The sequence below is a fragment of the Haliotis cracherodii genome, unplaced genomic scaffold (genome assembly GCF_022045235.1).
Source record: "Haliotis cracherodii isolate W230 unplaced genomic scaffold, xgHalCrac1.p SCAF_12, whole genome shotgun sequence".
NCBI classification, from domain to species: Eukaryota; Metazoa; Mollusca; class Gastropoda; order Lepetellida; family Haliotidae; genus Haliotis; species Haliotis cracherodii.
In genome coordinates, this window is record NW_027266267.1 from 34,173,412 (window position 1) to 34,193,921 (window position 20,510).

The following is a 20,510-nucleotide window of genomic DNA, read 5'->3' on the forward strand; positions in this document are numbered from 1 at the left end:
GGACACGGGTGGCTCAGTCGTCTAAGGCTTGCTGTGCAGAGTTGCGATGGCAGCCCGTATGCCGTGGGTTACGTCCTTTGTCGGCGGAGGACGGGAGTCTGGTAGTTGAGGGCACTGGTTCTTGGAACTGTGTTCCTTTGCCAGACACACTACTTTGACCCTTATTTCGCCTAGACGGGTGGTAGGAAGGGCCCGGTCTTATCAATCGGCTGATTATGCCAAGCCCTGTGCGTAATATTCTGTATGAACACCTGTGTTATATTTTAATGTACATTTTGGTCTTGGTCATGCATTACTTGTATGAATTCATTTTTTTTGATGCAATAAATTGTCTAGAGTCTTATGCCAGAAGGCGGTGGCTCATTGGGACAGCCTGGTGATGTTGACCTCTGTATGTCTCCATTTTCTTGTCATGGACTGAGCCATCCTGACACTACATCTGGTAGACAAATATAGCTATTCAAGTCATATTTGCTGGAGTATAACATCCCTGTATCCCGTGTGTTTGCATGCTTGGAGACCGATGCGCTACAACCCTGTCCTTGTTGACTATCCATGGTGGATGGGGAGCAGGCATGCTGAAGCTCTTTTCTTTCACCATGTCAACCCAACAACCTAAATCAATTCGCAAGGACAATAAAACACGTCTTGAAGATGATGATTCTGGGAACATTCCTAACAAATATGATTCATGGTCCCGATTCCTGGTAATCGAGGCTGCTGACAAACAACCTTTAAAATTGAATCCGTTTGCTATTTTAAAAGCTACTGATGGACATGTGGAAAAGTGAATAATGTCACTCGTCTCCGTAGTGGTTCTATTCTTGAGAAGGGTGTGAAAAAACACCAATCTCTAAATCTTTTGTCGATCAGTCAGTTTGCCAATGTTGAGGTTGTTGTTTTAGCACACAAGACTTTAAACTCAAGTCGAGGCATTGTTTGTGACAGAGCGCGATGACTTTCTGACATGTCCGAACAAGAAATTGTTTCAGAATTGAAGGATGAAGCAGCTGTGAAACGTTTCACCAAAAAGGTCGATGGTGTTATCACTCTCTCTTCAGATTTTATCGACCAAATATTCTTCGTTCAATTAAAGCTGGTTATGTTAATATCGGAGTGGAGGTGTATGTAACCAATCCACTCCAATGTTATACTTCCCAAAAGTTTGGCTATGGTACCAAATCCTGTGATCGACCTACACAGCAAAAAAAATGCAGTTTCCGGTATCCGGATACCTGCCGGATACCACCGGACACTTACCCAAAACGCGTCCGGGTATCCGGTGGCAGATACCAGGCCGGATACCAGATCCGTGGTATCCGGCATGGACACCTCACCTGAAAGTATGCCACCTGGAATCCGGGTATCCGGCACCGGATACCTCACCGGATACCTCAATCTGGGTGTCCAAGGATCCGGCACCGGATACCAAGGATCCGGCACCGGATACCTCATTCTGAGTTTCCAAAAACATGTCACAATTTGGGGGTGCATTTTGTTCAATTAAGTGTGAAACACCTAAATATATATTGGAAACTAACCATGAAAATTGAACATTGCTGAAGGAATCCGGCAGGTATCCGGCAGGTATCCGGATGCAATTTTTCGAGATGTCTTAATCCTGGTAAATGATGTTAGCCTGGGCATATCAGATAGCTGTAGTAACATTCTGTGTCATTTTAGTTGTAAATATCCCCTTAAAGTTGAGATCTATGGGCATGTACTTTTGGAGAAGACAATTTTTTCAATCTTTTTAGATGTTAAGCTGTTTAATGAACAAACATCAGTTCTAATACATGTATGATGATACCCTTAAATTTCATGTTCAGACTTCCAGATTGTTCTGAGTGAAAGTATAAACTCATCGACTGTGTGCTCACTTTGGCCTTTGGTCCTAGTGAGATGATAATATGATTATTTGTAAAGGTACAAGTACTTGTTACGAGCATACCAGCTTCATTTAAGTTTTGAAACACAATATGCCTCACTCTGAGGGTGACATGTACCAGATTTCATCACACTACAGAGAGCTGTTCCTCAGTTACTGTGAACATTTTTACTGAAAGACATTGAAAGCTAATTTGACCTTCAATATCAGTTGCGACTATTTCAAAAACAATTGTAAATTGCTTCATTCAGTATAACATTGACAAACATATGACAATGATATACAACTATATGTATAAGAGTTATTTAGACTTCTGCAGGAAAAGGCACATTAGAGAACAAGAGTCATCAGAAAGATGACATAACCCCCCGGCAGCTGTCTGTAAAGTAACCACTAGTAAATGTGCAATTCTGTATGTAATGAGTCAACAGTTTAAAGTTCTTTAAGAAGCATACATTGTTTATCCACAAAAGATCCACCATGGTCGCATCCATATGAATGCCAAGTTTCGATCAAATACATTGAATGGTTTTCGAATTCTGCCCCAGAAACGAACCTCATCCCCAATTGAATCTATGTCAAACTTCATTCCATAAAAATTTAAAAAAATAAAAATTAGAAAAATCCCAAAATATCAAAAGGCATCACTTCAGTATGTGCCTGATAGCTTTGCCAAGTTTCGATCAAATACACTGAATGGTTTTTGAATTCTGCCCCGGAAACGAACCCCATCCCCAATTGAGTCTATGTCCAACGTCATTCCATAAAAAAAAAAAATATTTTTTTTTAGAAAAATCCCAAAATATCGAAAGGCACCACTTCAGTATGTGCCTGATAGATTTGCCAAGTTTCGATCAAATACACTGAATGGTTTGGGAATCCTTCCCCTGGAAAAGGAAATGATTACGGATGGACGGACGGACAGACAGACTGGCTGATCGCTACATCACCCCGTATTATATGCCGGGGGGATAAAAAGTAAGTGTATGACCTGTTGCCAACTTCTATCCCTGCCCTAAGGAAGAGTTTGGCCATTAACAATTTTTTTGTCTGGCTATGACATTGACCTTTGACATAGCAGATCAATGTGTTATTCCAAAGATGTCCAAGCAATGCATGGTTTCATCCGATAACTATGGCTATCAAAGTGAGGCAAAATATTGGAAAATCCCCATTTACACACCTGGCTAAAGAAACATAAACAACAAACAAATTATCAATTTCTTTTATTTATATGCCTATATCACACACTGAACATTGTTCACATGATGGTTCCTGATGCAGTATGCAATTTCCTCCTATTCTTCAATACTCATAACAGAGTGGGATAACTGTTCGCTTGAAAGCATAAGCAGACCATGCTCACCAGTTCAGAGTTACTTGCCCTCAAATATCCTTTCCCTTCTATATTGCCATGGAAAAACAGGAACCAGGATGAGGGGAGGCCAGATCGGCTCTATCCCTGTTGCATTGTGTTAGTAGAATTGTGAAAATTCTATTTGGTGTTTGGGTCCACATTTATAGACAAGTAGTCGCAAACATCATTCCTTTCAAGTGATTACCACATGGCCAAAGACAATAATTTCTTCAACGTCCTTGAAGGGTCCCACTCCGACTTGGCATTGGCTGGTCTTCTCACATTAGCCAGACCAGCCTGTGTGAGTGTGTCCCAGTGTCAATTGGGATATAACTTCTTGGTAGGCCCCCATTGAAATAACAGGATTCTCCTCATCACTGTCTGCCTATCACTTCTGATATCTGGAAGGGTCCTTCCAGACTGTCAACCAGTCATCCGGGTATCTCAAGCTGGACTTCAGTTTCTGCAAAATTATGTATAAAGATTGTAGCAATAAAAAAGAATCGTTGCAAAATGTACTTACAGATAAAAGGCAGCAAATGCACTTAATTTATCGTCTTTGAGTTTTGTTATATACCAAACATTTGAGATATATATTGTTCCATGCTGATGAGTTGAAACAATCATTAACTGACATCTCTTAAAAATGCTTGCCATACAAGCCAAAGTAATAGATGAGGTAGCAAGTGGGCTCATTGATCGCTCGTAATCGTACCCAATAACGTGGGATGTTGTCCATAACAGTCATCATCGGTGCGTCTTGATCGAGCTCATAACTGGTTTGCCTAGTTGAGATTTGAGATTTGATTATTTATAATCCTTGTCATTTAGCTGAACTATTGTTGGATGTGGTGTTAAATGAGTGGAATGGGAAGAAAGCCCGAAGTGATGCAGGTCTTACATGTTTACCACTTTGATGAAACCCACAAGCAAGTGTATGATGCTACCCTCGATTCAAACCCACGACCATTGGTTTCTGTCAAGCCCAAGAGATGCAACTATGCACAGCAAGTTGTGGTGCCTTTGATAATTAGGCCATCCATGCCAACAGGTGATAAAGAACAAGCAAACTGAAGAAATATTTGCAGAATAGCTACATGAACATGATGAACCAAACAGAATAATTTCAAATATTTACCACTCACTGCTACTCTTCTCTTGTTCCTCATTGCTTCCCTTTTTCCATTGATGCTGTGCAGATGACTGACTCATTCATTTATCCAGACATTCTGCAAAAATAAGTAGCATTCACATTACAGAAATATATTATTTAATTATGAAGCTTATACAAAACAAGGACATAACAGTGTAATTATAAAAATATGTTAAGCGTAAAAGAAGTAAAGTCTTTGGTGGCCATTATTGTAAATTATAGTCTGTATTAGCATCCCACAAAAGTTTAGAGTTAATAATCGTTCCTAGATCTTTGTACATTTCTTCATTATCTATAAAAAGCCGATCTAATTTGGATCATCTTGTTTTGACCACAAATCCATTACGCCCCTTATGCAAATCCTTGTCGTCATAACAAACAGTTGACCATAATACTAAAAAAAGGACCCTTGGCGTTTACAGTAAAGTATGTAGAGCAGGAAAAATATCTAAATCAATCCATTCCATAAGATCTCTGCACGGAAATCATAAGGTCACGAAGCCCTGCTACGTACCTGGCATCCGCATTTGCTGCCAATCGCCTTTCCAAATACTGTTGACTTCCGCGTTGTGGATGGCTCAGAGGAACTTCGGCCGGCATTTCCGTGGTGGAGGTGAATGAGAACAATCTATCGATACACGAGGTAAGCTTATCGTAATCAAGCATCACGGTGTATATCTATACACGAGGTTTGTTTACATCCATGTTCTAAAATGGCGCCCAGGGCCCCGTTCCACAAAGCGATCTTACCGCTAGGTCGATCGTAAATCCCATTCTTTAACACTGACTTACGACAATCGTAGCGCTAAGATCGCTTTGTGGAACGGGGCCCTGGACCGCAGGGGAATATGGGTAAATTGGCTTGTTCCGGGTTAACACAAAGCTGGGCCCCCGTCTCTAATATCACAATATTGTTTGGCGCAAGTTGACGACGCGCATAGGGAGCCGGGAACTAGTTTAACACGACATAAGCTGGTTCCCGGCTCTCTATGCGCGTCGTCAACTTGCGCCAAGTTATATTAGAGACGAGGCCCAGCTTATACACTGAACACAATCGGTCATTTCGTCAAAACTGGCCAAATATTGAGATTGCAGCTGAGGTAATGCTGGCAGCTGAAGTGACACATTAAGGTAAGGAATATGTGAATATTACAATGATCACGTATTAAAGTAATTTACCACATGTAAGCCTGTCACATGTGACACATTAACTTTCATAACCAACATGTAAGTAAATGTATCAGGATATAATTATATTTTTATATAACAAGTAGCCTGTCTATCATATGTTAGTATATGCTTATGTATATAATGAAGAAATATGTTTACTTTAACTGGATAATTTGTATGCTAATGTGACTCACTGTCTTATTTCATATACTCCCTTTACTCTGTGAGATGATTAATAGCCTCAACATATTTTTCCAGATGTGAAGAATCAAGAACAGCTTTAATGACAGGGAAGTTTTGCATCAGAGATCATCGTGAAGTGGAAGATAAGACATTTTAAGGGTATGAACATTTTCACTTGAACTAGCTGAACAATAACCATGATGACAACTTTATCATGGGGGAATTTTGGGTGGTGGGGTAGCCTAGTGGTTGAAGCGTTCACTCTTCGTGCTGAAGACCCATGCAGGTTTGATTCCTGCCACATAGCTGCGATATTGCTGAGTGTGGCGTTAAACATCAAACAAAGCTAACAGCCGCATACATACTCACATGGGGATTCCAGGTTGAAGTGAGTCCCCATCAACATGATCAACCTATGCTAGTTGTAAGAGATAACTTAATGGATCGGCTGATCAGGCTCGCTGACTTGGTTGATCCATGTCATTGTATCCCAATTGTGTGGATGGATGCTCATGATGTCAATCACTGGATAGTCTGGTCCAGACTTGATTATTTACAGACCGCCGTCATTTAGCTGGAATATGGCTGAGTGCAGAGTTAAACAACAAACACCAACATGATTCTACAACCTGCTCTTGTGGATACCATTTTGAGGATCCTACACATAACTTCTTTTCGGGTCTTAACTATTGCAATATGTTCTACTACATGTGTTTTAAACATATATTTATTTCATTGGCTTATCTAAATGATGCTCAAATACAAAATAATTATTAATAAAATACTAATTCTATACTATTGCAAACTATCAGTTGAGCAATAATGTAATCATCTGATTATAATTAGATAATGAAGGAGAAGTCCATATTGATTAAATCTACCACATTCTGAGATAAATGCACGTATTGATTGATTTATTTCAATGTTTTCCTGTACATAATTTTCAACAATTCCATATAAAGCTTTCTTATATCCATGCTGTATAATAATACCTATTATTTCTAATAATAGCATAATTTGGACACACAAATAAGTAATGAATGGTATTTTTATAACAGGTGCCACACGTGCGGGATAGGTCATTTCACATGAATCATTTTTATAATTATGTGAATTTAAATCACTACAAGCTGATCTGAGTCCTGAAAGGATATGCCTTCGATTCTGTGAAAATGGAAATGCTTAAACATCTCCCAATATTAACCATGCTATTACAGAATCTGTTCACTTGTTTGTGTATGTAAAATATTTTTTCAACGATTACATCCATCTAATGATTGTTTGTATGTGTGCTGTGCCAGTAGAGGTATATATGTACAAGCATGTGCATACGAGTATAAAAATTATGTATGTTTGGCTAGGTACCAGTATATGAATTAGTTGTTTTGTGCGACTTGTATATTAGCATCATCATAGTTTCAACAGACAGTTTATGTATATCAAATGTTAAATGTCTTTGTAGGGAGAATTGCATATCAAAACTGTCATTATTTTATTACTTATGAGTAGAACTTTTTAAGTATCTGGCAAGATACATTTCCTTGGTCCACAGAAACATGTTACTAGTAAACTGTAAACTGACTTGTCAGTGTGGTTGGAAACTAACTAAGCTGTCACTACTCAATTAAGTAATTAACAGATAATTGCAAGTGATAATACCCACCTGACACTAATTGCCCTGTTAATCCCTAATCCACCATGAGTTGACATTGAGTTCATCTTGCTAATGAGCTGTTGTGAGCGTAACAAGATGATAAACATCAAAGGTGGGGCAGGCTTTGATCAAGTGTTCTGTAGAAGAGATTATGTCATTTGTTTAATGTTTATTTAGGATTAGCTACATCCCTTGATCCTACCAAGACCATACTTGAGATTATCAGACAGTTTGTCTGGATACAACCTGATGTCTCAACTGTACTTATTGGATTCTGCCTTGTAGCAAACTATGTGTGTGACAAGGACTTTGACCACTCTGTGCAGATGCATAACAATGCACTTGGGGTATGATTCAATTATGTCACACAAGTCAAAGATGGGTTCCACTGTATTTAGAAACAGACGATAGATGCAATACTGTGTAACTTTATAACAATCAAACGAGTATTCAAATAGGAATACACATATATTTACAATGACCCTTGAAAAGTTCCAAAACCAAATAGAACTACTTAAATTATGATTACACTTGACCAATATATTTGGCAGCTTTTCCCGTTATTGTTAATCTTAATTAAAGATAGGATAAATGATAAAAATATGATAATGATTTTACTCATGACTAATCATGGGCGGATACAGCTTTTTTACAGCTATTTATTGTCTTTGGTGGAAATTTATACAGAAATAAAGATTTATTTTCGAAATAAAAAGTGGGGTGCGCACCACAGCAACCCCCCCTCTGTATCCGCCCATGCTATTGCCAGCAGCCGAAATAAGGTCCCCCAAATGTAATATACATAGTTTTTAGTCGATTGTTCAGGTGGTTCTTTTCAGTTGATTTTTTGTATCAGTGTCTATTTTGGCCTACCAATTAATGGTAGATATTAATCATCAATAATAAGTGAGATAATTATTTTCAATGTGGCTCCCATTGCAACTGAAGCAAGGAACGATTCAAATTAAGCCTGATTCAGCTGCTACATTTATATGTCCTTGCTTCTCTAATCAGTAATTCAATCAGTTGTATAGTGACTTGATATTTGGAGAAAATATCTGTTGTATGAAATCCTAATGTTACTTACTTTTGTATTTGAGATGATATTTGTATTTGGTAGCCTAGTGGGTAATGCGTTCTCCGAAGCACTGGGTTCTGTTCCCCACATGGGTACTGTGTGAAAAGCCCATTTCTGGTGTCCCCGCAGATATATTGCTGGAATATTGCTAAAAGCTGTGTGGAACTATACTAACTTGCACACTCATTATATAATATTTTGAGATCACTTACATTACTTGTGTGATTGAAAGTTTTGATAATTATGAATACCGTATTCGACAGAATAAGCGCCCAGGGCGCTCTCAAAATTTCCTGCTTTATGCTGGCAGCCTGAAATGTTAATGTACGACAAATATATTTTTCCAGAATGAAATTCCCCATAATTAAGGGTGCATATCACACGCGAATGAGTATTATATGCAAATAAATAAGTCTTGTATACATTGATCAATTGGAAAGGGTGCTATTTGGGATTGTTAACGAGACAATATATTAGCAAATATTCCCGTGGGCGCTTATTAGAGCGAGGCGCTTATTACATCAAATACGGTAGTTCTGTTTTATGTATAAGAACCTATTTTATGCAATTTGCATTGCCTTGTTTAACCTTCCTTATGTTTTGATGTAATGCAAACATTTGAGAAAAAATCAGGTGAGCCTGCCTTATGGCACTACAGGAATTGTTTTCAGAAGATCAATTACAATTTTGTATTTTCTGTAAAATTTACTGTTTGCTATGGCTTTTTTACATTGATTAACATGGTTTGGTTAACAGTTGCTTGATAAACTGTCATTACCTTACCGGTACTCATTGAGAAACCAACTTTTTACCCTTTGTCAATATATGTGTGTTTCTTATATTTTTAATAACAAGATCTTAAAGATGTTATAAATTGTTTCAGGCACCTGGATTTCACAATGACACCAGATCAGACAAGTCATACAAAGGACTCTCAGGGTGATGAATAATCCTCCCCAGAACAACTAGCAGGTTCACCTCAGAAAGTGATGATTCTGAATGACTAATGCCACATCAGTGTGATTCTGTAGGTTGTTTTATTACGACATTAATCAAGTCTAAAGGAATTAATACCACAGCAGTGAGACTATGTTTATGTGGTGTACACTGACGCTGACTATACAAATCTGAATGACTTTTGTGGTTTACTGCACAAACATAATTGACTTTAGATATTCTTCTCCCTTGAAATTCTTCTGAGATTTGACCGATTTGTTTATTTAGAAAATGGCATTGAAGCATCTGTTTCTGTTTTTGAATGTTCTTGCAAACACCTTTGGTTACTGAACCAATGAAATGTCATAAAATCAATAAATATGATTTGTTATCTTAACAAATTTTTTTGTTTTGCTTCTTTAAAGAAATATGATATTGATCATTCATAACATAGGTGCTAACATATATCAAATATACTAATGCCCTGAATGTTTTCCAACAATTAATACAGCTCACTGAATGAAGTTTTTAGTTCTATGTCAGTAGAAAAATTACATTGATGTTTTTATGTACCGGTACTTTATTAGGTGTTTTCTGTGGATGCACCCATTTGGGTTAATGATATTCTGTTTCAAACTTCAATGAAACTCGTCTGTCAAGATGTAACAAGTACTGATACAGTTCCAAAATAATCTTTTAATCTCACCAGGAACAAAGGCCCAAGTGAGCACATAGCCAATGACTTTCATTTGTTTTGTCAGAGTGAATATGGTGTCATGTCACTTTATGAGCAAAATTCCAACAATATCATGATGGGTGACACCAAGCAATGTACCGATGTGGTGAATCGAGCGCTTCAACCACGAGAAGCTAGAACAAACTGGGAATATGAAGATGAAATGTAAGGATACCATCATACCAGGACTGAATGCTTTTCATTTAATACGCTGAACATCTAAAATGAAATATATATGAATTTGAAAAATGTTTTCACCAAAAGTACCTGCCCATAGATCTCAACTTTAAGGGGATATTTACAACCAAAATAACACAGAATATTACTACAGCTATCTGCTATGCCCAGGCTAACATTATTTACTAGGAGAAAGACATCTCGAAAAATTGCATCCGGATACCTGCCGGACACCTTCAGCAATGTTCAATTTTCATGGTTAGTTTCCAATATATTTTTAGGTGTTTCACACTTAATTGAACAAAATGCACCCCCCAAATTGTGACATGTTTTTGGAAACTCAGAATGAGGTATCCGGTGCCGGATCCCTGGACACCCAGATTGAGGTATCCGGTGAGGTATCCGGTGCCGGATACCCGGATTCCAGGTGGCATACTTTCAGGTGAGGTGTCCATGCCGGATACCACGGATCTGGTATCCGGCAAGGTTTCTGCCACCGGATACCCGGACGCGTTTTGGGTAAGTGTCCGGTGGTATCCGGCAGGTATCCGGATACCGGAAACTGCATTTTTTTTGCTGTGCTAAGGTTTACCAGTGTTGTGGTGGTAAACATGACAGCAATGAATGTAGGGAAGATGTCAAGTGTTCAAACTGTAATGGCCAACATAAAGCCTGGTCAAAGCCCTGTCCTCTATGGAAAACTGAATCCCAGATATTAAAACTGAAACATCACAACAATATTTCATATCTGGAAGCCAAACAGCAAGTAGCTAATCAGCTGCAGTGTCTCGTTCTGTTGTCACTTCATTAATAGTATGGCTCGTTAATTCATCATTATCGTTAAAACCTCCTCATCGTTGATGAATGCAAGTAGGGTGTAAATTTCATGTGCCCTGTCTCAACGTCTTTGTCATCACCATTGCTCCATACACCACCATAGTTACCATTTCAGAGAAAGTGGATTCAGTCAATGATCGCATCGACGATTTAAAAGGTTGAGTTTATTGAAAAGTATACTTTAATATGCACACTGATAACAAATTTACATTGAAAGGTAAATGATCCCTTTTATTACTTATCAGAAAGCCAATTGTGTTCCAGTGAGAGATTGTGTGGTGTTGTTTGTCTACTCACCGTGATATTGATCATGACTGACATCAGTTGATGTGAAAACAAGCACCATGTTCATCCATGTCTTAATTAATAGATTAAGCATATTAGGTAAATGAAACTAAACAGACAATTAACCATGACAAAGATAGCTTTAACTGAGTCTTTAACATATACATGTCTTAAGTAAGTCAGTGTTGAAAAGATATTAATATGTGAAATTACAATTACAATGCATAAATAAACGGACAGATTTATCTTCAACAAGTGCGTTGGGGCGAGGGACAGTCCCTGTGTGTTAGATAAGCAGCATTTATGAGGGACACATGATATTTCACTCGACACATGAAATACCTCTATATCTGAGATAAGACGAAACATTAAGACCAAAATTAATAATAGAGGCAGTCTGATGCACGTGAAAAAAACTGAACACTAGGACCAAACATTAATATCGAGACAAAGTGGTATATATGAGATAGACTTGAAAAATAAGACCAAACAGAGACGGGACACGGGTGGCTCAGTCGTCTAAGGCTTGCTGTGCAGAGTTGCGATGGCAGCCCGTATGCCGTGGGTTACGTCCTTTGTCGGCGGAGGACGGGAGTCTGGTAGTTGAGGGCACTGGTTCTTGGAACTGTGTTCCTTTGCCAGACACACTACTTTGACCCTTATTTCGCCTAGACGGGTGGTAGGAAGGGCCCGGTCTTATCAATCGGCTGATTATGCCAAGCCCTGTGCGTAATATTCTGTATGAACACCTGTGTTATATTTTAATGTACATTTTGGTCTTGGTCATGCATTACTTGTATGAATTCATTTTTTTTGATGCAATAAATTGTCTAGAGTCTTATGCCAGAAGGCGGTGGCTCATTGGGACAGCCTGGTGATGTTGACCTCTGTATGTCTCCATTTTCTTGTCATGGACTGAGCCATCCTGACACTACATCTGGTAGACAAATATAGCTATTCAAGTCATATTTGCTGGAGTATAACATCCCTGTATCCCGTGTGTTTGCATGCTTGGAATCCGATGCGCTACAACCCTGTCCTTGTTGACTATCCATGGTGGATGGGGAGCAGGCATGCTGAAGCTCTTTTCTTTCACCATGTCAACCCAACAACCTAAATCAATTCGCAAGGACAATAAAACACGTCTTGAAGATGATGATTCTGGGAACATTCCTAACAAATATGATTCATGGTCCCGATTCCTGGTAATCGAGGCTGCTGACAAACAACCTTTAAAATTGAATCCGTTTGCTATTTTAAAAGCTACTGATGGACATGTGGAAAAGTGAATAATGTCACTCGTCTCCGTAGTGGTTCTATTCTTGAGAAGGGTGTGAAAAAACACCAATCTCTAAATCTCTTGTCGATCAGTCAGTTTGTCAATGTTGAGGTTGTTGTTTCAGCACACAAGACTTTAAACTCAAGTCGAGGCATTGTTTGTGACAGAGCGCGATGACTTTCTGACATGTCCGAACAAGAAATTGTTTCAGAATTGAAGGATGAAGCAGCTGTGAAACGTTTCACCAAAAAGGTCGATGGTGTTATCACTCTCTCTTCAGATTTTATCGACCAAATATTCCTCGTTCAATTAAAGCTGGTTATGTTAATATCGGAGTGGAGGTGTATGTAACCAATCCACTCCAATGTTATACTTCCCAAAAGTTTGGCTATGGTACCAAATCCTGTGATCGACCTAAGGTTTACCAGTGTTGTGGTGGTAAACATGACAGCAATGAATGTAGGGAAGATGTCAAGTGTTCAAACTGTAATGGCCAACATAAAGCCTGGTCAAAGCCCTGTCCTCTATGGAAAACTGAATCCCAGATATTAAAACTGAAACATCACAACAATATTTCATATCTGGAAGCCAAACAGCAAGTAGCTAATCAGCTGCAGTGTCTCGTTCTGTTGTCACTTCATTAATAGTATGTCAGACTGAGTTGACATGGGTTCACTCTGTTCCACCAGTTGAAACAACATCTGTCATTCAGCCAAACAAATCAGATTGTCAGCCCTGTACATCATCTTCAGAATCACAGACTGATTCACAATCTTTACCGATTATTGAAAAACCAGGAAATGTTCACATGACAAAGACAGACAGAAAAAAAAGCTAAATAGACAGCACCTTAGAACATACCCTCCTTCAGGGGTGCCTGTCCATAACTCCTTTGGACCTTGGGATATGGAGGTAACTCCGGCCAGTGCTAGGAGTTCATTTTCTTCACGCTCGAGTGTGAGGACACCTATTGAGCCACCATGACTCAAACGCCTAATATGATTCAGTTGATTTGGAGAGGACTCAGGAAAGATTTTAATGAGATACAATTGCTTGTTCAGGACTTTACACCATCAGCACTGTGTCTCCAAGAGCGATATCTTAAGCACAACGATGTATTTGATTTAAGGCAATACGATTGCTATCATTCGTTTACACCTCCAGGTGATAATGCTACTGGAGGTTCTACTATATTGATCAGGCAAGGCATCATCCGTAGCACTGTTCTCCTCAATACAAATCTTCAAGCTGTAGCTGTCCGACTTACATTGCATAATGCACTTACTTTGTGCTCCTTGTATATTCCTCCTTCGAATACTCTTCAGCAGGCTGATCTTCAGAATCTCTATGATCAGTTCCCAAAGCCCTGTATCATCATGAGCGATTTAAATGGGCATAACCCTCTATGGGGAAGACCAAATACAAACTATAAGGGAAAAGTGCTTGAAGACTTTATTTCTGACAACAATCTCTGCATATTTAATGACGATTCAAACATTTAGTTACATCCTGCTACTGGTACACATTCAGCACTGGATCTGTCAATCAGAGATTCAAACCTTTACCTTTACAATTTGAATGGTCAGTTCATGATGACCCCTGTGGGAGTGACCATTTCCCAACCATCCTTAAATCTGTTAACCCTATTGACCAGCCACTAACAACACTGTGGAATTTTACAAAGGCTGATTGGTCATTATATGAATTATTATTCACTAACATGTTCAAGATCCGATACTGTTGTTTTCAGACATGCTGAATAAAATTGCTGATGAAGAAATTCCAAAGTCGTCTGCAAATCCACATTTTCGTAAATCATGGTTTAACAACGAATGCAAACAGGCACGAAAATATAAGAAGAAAGTAGAAAAATAGTTCCGCCGCCATCCTACAGTTCATAGTCTAGATAAGGTTAAAATTGCAAATGCCAAGGCACGACGTGCTTTTAAACAAAATAAGCGTCAGTCTTGAAGGAACTATGTCTCCAAAATGCATTCCCGCACGTCCATATCCAAGGTGTGGAATATGATACAAAAATTTAAGGCAAAGGTTCAAAATCATCTTTTCACCATCTTAAGGAAGGTGACACGTTATCAACGGATAAAACTGATATTGCAAATAAGCTTGTAGAAACGTTAGCAAAACATTCTTCAACATCTAATTATGTCCCGAAGTTTCACAAATTTATGAAACAGCAGGAAAAGATAAAAGAAAAATTCACTTCTGATAATGGTGAAGACTATAATGAAGTCTTCTCATTACATGAGCTACATACCGCCCTTGGGCAAGCTCATGACACAGCAACGGGAGCTGATAACATACACTACCAGCTTTTAAAACATTTACCTGAATCATGTCTGGAGACACTTTTAGATATATTTGATCAAATATGGACATCATCGAATTTTCCTCCTTAATGGCATAATGCCATTGTAGTCCCAATCGGCCTATATCCTTAACAAGTTGTGTATGTTAAACCATGGAACGAATGGTGAATTTGGTATCTGGGAACCAATAATCTAATTACAAATATTCAATGTATTTTCCGAAAAAATCGGAGTACTATCGACCATTTAGTACGATTAGATTCTTTTGTGAAAAAATGCTTTTGTTAATAAACAAAATACAGTATTAATTTTCTTTGACCTTCAGAAAGCATACGATACTATCTGGAAGCATAGCATTTTAAAGGATTTACATGATTTTGGTTTGAGAGGTCGTTTACCTCATCTTATATCACAATTTCTAACAGACAGACAATTTCAAGTCCGAGTGGGTACCACCCTGTCTGACCATTATAATCAGGATCAGGGTGTCCAAAAGGCAGTATGTGGTCTGTGACATTATTTAGTATAAAGATAAATCGTTTGTCCAAGGTTTTAAGTGATTCAGTGGATGGATCACTGCTCGTGGATGATTTTAATATATCTTGTCGCAGTAAAAATATGCATACAATAGAGAGGCAGTTACAAATCTGTCTAAATAAAATTCACAAGTGGTCTCTCGAAAACGGGTTTAAATTTTCTAAATCTGAAACTAACTGTATACACTTCTGCAGAAAATATAAGCCGCATAAAGACATAAACATCAAAGTTGTAAAGGAGGCCAAATTCTCGGGAATCATCTTCGATAGCCATTTAACTTTCTTATCACACATTAAAACACTTCAAGCTAAATGTCTGAAGGCACTCGATTTGTTGAAAGGTGTATCTAATTAAAAGTGAGGAGGGGATCAGACAACCCTCTTACACTTATACAGATCACTGGTCCTTTCAAAACTTGATTATGGCTCCATCGTCTATGGTGGAGCATGTAAAATTTATTAAAAAAACTAGATACTATCCATCACCAAGGACTGAGGCTTTGCCTTAAAGCCTTTCGCACTACTCCTGTGCCAAGACTGTCTGTTGAAGTCGATGAGCCTTCTATTAAACAACGGCGTCTGAAACTATCTTTACAATACATCACTAAATTATATTCTAATCAGTCAAATCCAGCTTTAACCCTCTTTACGAAGATATTTACAATAAGTAAACGTCACCAGGAATAAGAATCAAATCAGTAGTTTCTGCTGCAAGGATTAACTTTCAATATATATCTTTCACACTACTGTTTTCATCACCTCCTTGGCAAATGGTAAGGCCAAATGAAGATCTCACATTAAATAGACTTTAAAAAATCTGACGCAAATCCACTAATTTATAAACAAGAATACAATCAATTACGAAACACTCGTGACACTTATAAATCTACAGATGGATCAAAGAATGGTGGTGCAGTTGCTAATTGGATCCAGAACAGTATCTTCACGATTACCCGATAATTGTTCCATATTCACAGCAGAAGCAAACGCAATTTTAACAGTAGAGAGAGAGAGAGTAATGTTTATTATAGTGTCACATGTTATATACACTTCATACTAAAACACGTACACGAACAGTAAAATATAACATCCGACCAGGTATGGCCTACGAGACACTTAGACATAAAAGCAAATTGTAACGTCATGATCTGGGTAAGGTAGAATAAGACATATACTAACACAATGTTTAAAATTAAGGTTGGGTTATGAACACGCACGCTCGCACGCACACACACTTACACACGCCAAATTACTTATAAAGTCACGCACACAATCATACACAAACACGTAGGTACCCACACACCCACCCAACACCATACCACGCACACACGCACTCACACATACATACCATACGTACATTATACCATACACACGCACACACACACACCATAAGTACATTTTACCCCCCCACACACACACACGCACACACACACGCACTCATAACCCCCCCCACACACACACACACACACACACACACACGCACGCACACACGTACACATACACCATACGTACGCCCCCACCCACGCACCCACCCACCCCCACCACCACACACCCAACACAGGGGTGCATTTAACCTCACCGACACTCAACATAAGCATTACAAGTATAGCACTGATCACAAGAAGAAATTCTACAATTCGCAAGCATAATGACATACATGCAGAAAAGCGCACACAGAATCAAATGAGTGACAAGCGTCTTTGGAACATTTGATCAATTAGCTGACAAAGAGTATAACATCCGTATTCACATCTGAGAATTGATATAAATTTCTCGGTTGAAGATAAGTTTTTAAAATCTGGCATTCATTCACACATATCGTTCATTACATCATAACGTAAATCATCATACATGTTACAATCAATTAAGAAGTGGACCCCAGTCTCTACTGAGTTAAAACAAAAAGGGCAAGTTCTATCCTGAAGGGGGACAGGGGGACGACTGTACCTCATTTTTTCAATGTTAATGGGGAGGCTGCCACTGCGTAAAAGTGCCAAATATTTTGTGGTGTTTCTATGGATATAATTTTATAAGACATAGGGCTCAGGCGCTAGATCCTTCTTAAGCAATCTATAGGTCCTCAGCTAATTACCATTAGGGTTATTAGCATCATTCCACAGCTCTGAAAACCAAACAGTTTCATCAACTTGAAATAATTTTGCTTAATGAGAGTGAACTGGCCACGTGTCATCGAATGGACATCGATCAAGTCGACGACGTTTAAGTTTCTAGCTAGCTTGTAAACCTCCTTTTCCCATGAGCGCCCTCTTTTACTTGACCAAGCATGAATGACATGGGGCAATCTTGTAATTTCCATACTGTTAAGGCGGAAGAATAAGCGAAATACTTCTATGCGTTGCTTAGTGACACATGATTTCCAACCCATGTCTCCCCTGGCGGCGACATTTGACGCTTTACGTCTAAGGCCGAGAAAAAATTTACATGCTTTGTTTTGCAGAGTGTTTAACTTTTTATGTTCATACAATCCCCAGATGGAAGCACCATATTGCATAATAGGCTGAACCAAGGATTCATACAATTTAGTGTAAATTGCATAAGTAAAACCACCAGCATCAAAATATTTTGTACATAAAACACCAAAAGCTCGGCTTGCCGATTTAGCCAGTTCATTTATTGTGAACTTAAAGTCCATGTGTTCGTTGAGACACAAACTAGGATATTTATAATTGTTACTATACTTCAAAAGAGTTTCTCCAATTGAGAAGTTGGTTGTGGAGCAATTTGTATTGGTAAGCCTAAAATGAACAATCTTAGTTTTTGTAGGATTAACTGTTAGTCTCCACTTTTGACACCATTCATTGACCACGTTTAACATATTTTGCAGTTTGTCCTCCGTGGGCACCAATAATAAAATATCATCAGCATATAACATAATACCAATATTTAAATCATTAACGTCAACACCACAGTTCATGCTTTTTATATTGGCCGCCAGGTCGTTAATGTAAATAGAGAACAATAATGGAGAGACAAGGCATCCTTGCTTTGGTCCCCGTGGGGCCTTAAACCAGGGTGAAAACAAACCATTTACTCTCACAGCGCACTTCACATTGCTGTATAAACTTTTAGCAGCTTCAAACATTTTTCCGTTTATGCCATTTTTTAATATTTTAAACCATAAACAATCTCTGTTTACATTATCGAACGCCTTTTTCATATCAATAAAACAGCAAAATGTTGATAATTTTGATTGTTTTCTATTTTTGATCATTGTACAAATGCTGTAGAGGTGATCCTAACAGCTCCTTTTTTCTGAAGCCATTTTGCTCCTCAGCTAAAATATTATTTCTTTCGCATCACTCACTCAATCTGGCATTTAAAAATGTCACAATAAATTTTACAGGGTACAGAAATAAGAGAGATACCCCTGTATGACAGAGGATTGTGAACATCGGTGTCAGATATATAATATATAACAAGAACAAATCCAAATATATAGAATTCATTATTTTTTTAGATTCACTTTCGTGCCTTCAGACTATTAAAAATATGTCATGTAAACATCCAATTTTAGTTGAAATTTTTGAGTTTTTTAAAGATCTTGCTACTGGCCAATACAACATCATCTTTTGTTGGTTATCAATTTTTGGGACTTGTTTTCACTCCCAAATTAATTTGGACTAAGGCCTGTAAAATGTTATGTGAGCGAGCAAAGCGCGTTGGTCAGTTAAATCGTTAATAAGACGTTATGACATTTCGGTAACGGAAGCATTCTTTATATTTGATAAAAAAAATTGTTCCGATATTAATGTATGGTGCTGAGATTTGGGTATACCAAAAATGGAATACGATTGAAATTGTTCACAGCAAATTTTGTAATTTTTTACTTCACACAGGAAACAAAACTTAGTAGCCTATGGTGAATTTGGCAGGTATCCACTTCATACTATTTATTATGTAAAATGCATTACATATTGGTTTAAGATTTTTGCAATGAGTCCAAACAGATACCCATACCAGTGTTATAAAATGTTATTATCCATTGCTGACAGAAAACGTCCTGACTGGGCATCGCATATCAGACTTTTGCTAAGTCATTATGGTTTGGGGGATGTATAGGCTACACAAGGGGTTGGCAATGCATAATTTTTTGTACATATGTTCAGCGAAAGAGTTAAAGATTTATTTATCGAATATTAAGCATCGTGAATATAGAAGGCTATTAACCAAATTTAGATGTGGACAGAATACATTTGGTTTACAACCTATACGTAGGGGTGTTGCTAATATTGAGGAGGATGCCGTCTCATGTAAACACTGTCATGCAATTGAGGATGAACTTCATGTTATATACAACCGTCCTCTTTATGCAAGTCGGCGGGAAATGTATATCCCAAAGACAGTTAATCATAATTATTTTTGTTTAGAAAGAGTCTGTCAACTATCCAACAACGATACAATGATAAATTTTGCAAAATTTCTAATGCACGTGTTCTCAACACACACAAAAAGTATCAATTAGGTAACTCTTAGATAAATATTTTGTACAAAGAGTCAAATGGCCTTATACAAATTAATCTGTCCGTCTGTCTATCTGTCTATAGCCCTGTTAACCCGAATATACATTTCTTGTTTTCTTAAAGACTTAAATAAAAACCGATTATCAATAATACTAAAGACCAAAGAAATCAAAACCAAAAACAATAAAGTAGTCCCATTTTTTCCATAGATATATCTGTATCAGATTTTGTAAGATAAACATGCTGTCAATTATCGAATATTCGGGTCTGAATCCTGCTTGTTCTTCACTTATCCTATTTTGAGAAATTGCCAAAGTGCTCCATCTATTTTCAAAATAGTAGTATAAACATGTATTGATAATATTCCTCCATAATTTCCTGTGTCAAAATTTAGATCATTTATTATGGATGGGAGATATTATACTTAAAACCC

The 20,510-nt window shown here is 38.0% G+C and overlaps 2 long non-coding RNA genes across 2 annotated transcripts; one reads left to right on the forward strand and one right to left on the reverse strand.

Moving 5' to 3' along the window:
- Positions 1–2,736: 2,736 nt before the first annotated feature.
- LOC139457807 (uncharacterized) lies at positions 2,737–5,114 on the reverse strand. Its single transcript, XR_011652637.1, has 3 exons — positions 4,913–5,114; positions 4,384–4,474; positions 2,737–3,708 (listed from the first exon to the last, which is right to left on the reverse strand). It is a non-coding gene; the product is annotated as an uncharacterized lncRNA (long non-coding RNA).
- A 279-nt stretch (positions 5,115–5,393) lies between these two features.
- On the forward strand, positions 5,394–9,785 carry LOC139457806 (uncharacterized). Its single transcript, XR_011652636.1, has 3 exons — positions 5,394–5,529; positions 5,827–5,910; positions 9,367–9,785. It is a non-coding gene; the product is annotated as an uncharacterized lncRNA (long non-coding RNA).
- Positions 9,786–20,510: the final 10,725 nt, after the last annotated feature.